Source organism: Triturus cristatus, chromosome 11 (assembly GCF_964204655.1).
Source record: "Triturus cristatus chromosome 11, aTriCri1.1, whole genome shotgun sequence".
In the NCBI taxonomy this organism is placed as follows: domain Eukaryota; kingdom Metazoa; phylum Chordata; class Amphibia; order Caudata; family Salamandridae; genus Triturus; species Triturus cristatus.
In genome coordinates this window covers 630,124,963-630,130,118 of record NC_140594.1, presented here as the reverse complement: position 1 = coordinate 630,130,118, position 5,156 = coordinate 630,124,963, and the positions used below count along the sequence as shown (strand labels likewise).

General features: G+C 43.7%; 1 pseudogene; it reads right to left on the bottom strand.

Annotated features, from left to right (window-relative positions):
- Positions 1-4,422: 4,422 nt before the first annotated feature.
- On the bottom strand, positions 4,423-4,539 carry LOC146785201 (U6atac minor spliceosomal RNA; annotated as a pseudogene).
- Between the last annotated feature and the right edge of the window lie 617 nt (positions 4,540-5,156).

The following is a 5,156-nucleotide window of genomic DNA, read 5'->3' as shown; positions in this document are numbered from 1 at the left end:
GATTATTGGTGTGGCGCCAAAAAAGACTTTCGCATCAGCGCTAAAGCCGGCCTTGTTATGGCCTTTCTGTTTTTGTTTATTGAATTAGCAGTCGGGTCATAAGGGCTACTGTGGAACATACTTTAAAGTGTGTGCTAATTATATTTACTGCTATATTCAATGTTTTAAGTTTGAAGGTGATTTTACTAATGTTTTTACCGGGAAAAATGAAAGTGGAGCCCGATGGTGCCTGATATGGGGCTGGGGCCCAAGGTCAGCTGTGAGATAAGGTGCACTGGAGAGGAGTAGTGGATAATCAAGCCTGTAAGGGAGTGCGTTGCGGAGTCTGGGGTCAGGTGGAGGTAGCAATGAAGAGGGGCTCCCTCTGTTCGAGCCTTCATGGAGGATCCAAGTAGTGTCACTTGCCTGATACTACCACCTCAGAAACCTCCTCTTCCCATCAAAGGAAAATTACATAGAAAAAACAGTTGTTGAGAGTGATAATATTTAGAAAGAGATTTGGAAAAGAGTGCGATTTACTGGGCCTTGTAAGACTAAGAAGAGATAAAGGAGGGCCCGGAGGATTTGCAGTCTGGGTGTTGCTACTCCCAAGATAATTTTGAAAAAAAAACTATAGGGTCAAATACTGCATTTTATTTTCAACACCCCATTTTTACACAAATTCTCTCCAAAGCCATTACTGTGCCAAGACAACATCCCCAGGAGTTGACCACATTTTTTTTCAAGATGCACAATATGTTCCTCCCATAAGTAAATATTTACCTCCACTTTGCCAAGGCCTGTGTTTTGTCCTGCTTGCTCACATGTTATCTCACTCAGGCTCACGACCCCCATTATTCATTCTCATTCACTTTCCCTTTTACTCAAAATTGCTCACTTGCACTCACTCTTCAACATTCGGTATCACATTCTCACTCACTCAGTCTCACCACTTTTTCCTACTCTGATTACCTCATTCTAACTTACAGTTTCACTTACTCTACGTGACTCCTTATCACTCACTTTCTCTCACTTTCATCGACATACATTCTTTCACTCATGCTCAGTTACATTCAGGCACTCAATCATTCACACCCACATTTACTTACTCGCACTCATTCTTCTTTGCAGGACACTTGAATACATATGTGCTATACTATGTTTGAGCAGCTAGCTGGCTGACATGAATAAGAATTATTTATTTATTTATCTCACTTGTAAAGCGCACTCTCACCTAACAGGCATCCTGGTGCTGACAATCAAGAGTGCACAATTTGTGGATAAGAAGGAGCCCTTGTGGGTTTCCGTGAGTCAGATCAGATTCTCTTGAAGAGTTCCTTTGTCTCTGAGCCCTGCTTAACACATGTGTACAGGAGGAGCCCTATATTCATGTCCTCAATGTTTGAGACAAAAAATACTCCTTGATTTCTGAACGAGAGTAAAAGCGTTAAGGTAACATGTCGTTCCTGCTTATATTTTGCATGCTTTACATAATCCTGCATTCCCTATGAGTATCTGCTTTTCCCAGAATGTTGTTACTTTTTTTTCAGGCACTGCATAATTTGAAATGAGTCACATCCAGGTGCTTATAATGGGGCAGAATTGGGTTGTAGGTGAAGACAGTGCGAGTTTCACTCAGTGGGGCAGAAGGGTGTTCGGTGGGGATAGGATGTGGCATTATTGCCAGAGCTACCAAATTTGGAACTGGGGAACCTGGTTCAGCCTTCATGCCTTGTCCATCAGACCACTCCTGAGGGAACACCCATGATAGACTTTAGAAGGCCCCACTAGACCTTAGAAGCCCTGGTCTCTTAGCACCAGCAGGTGAACCCTACTGGTGGCCAGTTGGGTAAACTTGAAGCCCTGTCCACCACAATTCATACCCAGGTTCACCACCAGTCTTGCGGGCAGGTCTACAAAGCAGCACACCCTAGAGCAGCAGTGGCTTTGTCACACAGTAGTTTTCCTGCAATAATAAAAGTCTCCCACACAACCCCCACGGTTTTTGACGCATTCATAGATTGACAAGGACTTGTAATCCTGGGAATGCGGCAAAATCTTGCGCTACCCCAGAGGAGGCATAACTAGGAGAAATATCTTTATTTCTCCTTGCTTTTTCCTCTTTCAAACTGTGCTTTATTCTGCAGCCCACATAGAAAGATGAAAAAGCCTCTCAGGATTGTTTTTGTACAGGAAGGTGCCCCTTCCTGCACAAAAACAATCCTGCATGCAAAGGAGGCACCCTTGCACCCTTGCACCATGGGGCAAGTGTGCCTGCGTTGAAGCTAGGCTGTCGAAATGGCGCCAGTGCAGGGGGAAAAGACCGGAATGCACCATATTGGATAAATACGGCACATTCCCGCCCTTTCCCTGTGACGCAGGGCCGCGCAGCAAAGTAACTTGCTGTGCTGCCCTGCGCCACCATTCCCATAAATATGTCCCTAAGCTCACAAATAGTAAATTGACCACACTAATTATCTGTGTAAGAGCATGTATTGATAAACACAATGAGCCACTGACCTTTTTCTTGGACCTTGTTGAGTTGCCAAGCACAGCAGCAGATCTAATCTTAGATGCCTTACTTGCATGCTTAGAGAGACACGGTTTTACTGATGAGTATTTAAAAAGTCATTTGGTTCAGCTTGTAACAGATGGTGCTTCCAATATGATAGGTAGGAAATCTGGTGTGGCAACTCTTCTGAAACTGAAATATCCACAGTTGAGTGTATGGCACTGTGCTAACCACAAGCTGGAGCTTGCTGTGGGTGATGTTTGTAAAGAAGTCGCAGGCATTAATCAGCTCAATTTTTTTTTTGATAAACTATATACCACCTACCATGCCTCTCCGAAAAATCAGAGAGAGCTTGGGGAATGTGCTCTGGAGGTAGAAGTAAGACTTCTGGCAATTGGAAAGGTGCTAGATGTACGTTGGGTGTCCTCAAGTGAAAGATCTGTGAGAGCTGTTTGGAATAACTACAAAGGACTTATTAAACATTTCATGGAATCTTCCGAAGACTCAACGAGGAGTGACATTGAGCAGAGGAAATATGCTGGTTTAAACCGTTTATTAACCTCCCTGGTGTTTGTTGAAAATATGGGCATTTTATATGATGCTTTCACAGAATTGGGTGACCTATCCAGAAGGCTGCAGCGGCGTGATATGACCATATATGAGGCCGATCGTTCAATACAGATGCAGATTTTAGTGTTTGAATCAATGGCTGATGCACCTGGGCCCTTTGTTTGCTACAACTGCATTAGATGCTGCTGAACGGATGCAGTTTGCTGGTGTAGGACTGCAACAGAACAAAGGCTGTGTTAGCATCAATAGGGTACAGTTCTTTAGGAGCTTAGCAAATAACCTGCGAAAAAGGATGACAATGTCTAATGCATCAAATCTTTCTAGATGCACAACCACAAACAATGATGAAATCGAATACAAAGAGTTAGTACATAGAATGAAACTCCTACAACCAGTTTATTGGCCAGATCCAGTAGACATCTTATACGGTGAGGGAGAATTACAAAACCTTTGTAGCAGGTTGCATGTATTTGAGACCAGGCAGTACATCCTTGGTTTCAGAGAGTACAAACAAAATAAAAATTGCATCTCTGAAAGCCTGAAACCATTAATGCACATTATAAACACCTTTTGTACCTCAACTGCTGAATGTGAACGGGGCTTTAGTGTAATGAATGATGTGCTCACACCACTGCGGAACAGAATATCAATCAATCGTCTGTCTTCTACAATGTTCATAAATATCGTGGGGCCACCTGTCATAGAATTTAAACCTGAATTTTATGTTCAGAAATGGTTAGAAAAAGGGAGGAGAAGTACAGATGAAAGAAACTGCATGGCTCGGAGACAAATGGCTTATGATTCCACTTATAAGCGAATTTGGAATATTCTGTGATTGGAAACATGTCCCACATTGTAAATGAATTAAATATAAACAACTTATATATTAAACCTCAAATAAACATGTTTATTGATTCTTTGAATTAAATAACGTTATAAGCTGTAACTGGTCAGTGAAATGCTAAACGTTCAAAAATTGGTATGTTTTGCTATTTCTAGCCACACCTCCGACTCCGCCCACTAATCCAAACCTTGGGTTAGTCCCGCCCCCTGAGTCTCCGCCCACAGTTCCCCTACTTTTTTTTCCCCACTTCGACCACTGGTTTTATCCATTAAATGAAATTGCCTAGTGAACACGTCTGCATATCAAGGCAGCCGCTGCGTAAGATGTACAGCAAGGAAACATAGGGAGATGCATTGTAGGAATAGGGTGCCTGTCCTCCGACATGATGCAGTGCACATCAAGGTAAACATGCCCGACTGAGGATCCGTGGGTTGCTCAAATGTGTCGCAGAAAACACATCCTCTGGCCAGAGCTGAATGAGCACTGAATGTTTTGGGCCCTGGTATGCTCATATTGTCAGCAACATGGGTTAAACGCCATGAAGTAAGTGGCAGGGCCTTAACTGTATATGAAGGCCACCTGAACCCTTCCATCCCTGCCAAGGTGAGTGCTAACCTGCTCTCCTTCTACACACATGCTCTTATTATTGGGACATTATTTTGAAGTTTTATATAGCGAGAACTGGGCCCAAAGGAATTGGAGCACTTTGCACGAGCCCTAGTCACATTGCAGACAAATACATTTATATTAAGGCGCGGAGATTAAGTGATTTGCAAAGAATATCAGGCTGTTGACCCTCCCGCCGAGGTTTGAACCCCGATGCCTACATTCAAAGTCAACACATTTAGGCGTAAGCAAACTAGAACCTCTCTCCCGAGATTTTGACGAAATAATAAGCACAGGTGGTGGGATCCACGTCACAATTACATGGGACCCGTCGAATCCTGTGACCCCCTCCCCTGTACTCTGGTACGCTGCTCTGCTCCTGGACACAGGGCCAAGGAGGGCAGACGCCAAAGACCAGCTCGGGCCAGATCAGACTGGCCAGGCTAAAAGGCCATATTTTTAAATAACAGAAACAACGTATGGCCTGCTCTTTCCTAAATATTCTAAGACTTGCATTAGAACTATAACATAACCACCTCCGTGCCCAGAAAAACCGACTATCTAAAGAAGTGGGTGGGTTGAGAGAACCAGGACGGGCTCCTTGTCGAAGGCTGAGAAGGTGTTATTTACTCCCTGTGTCTGCAC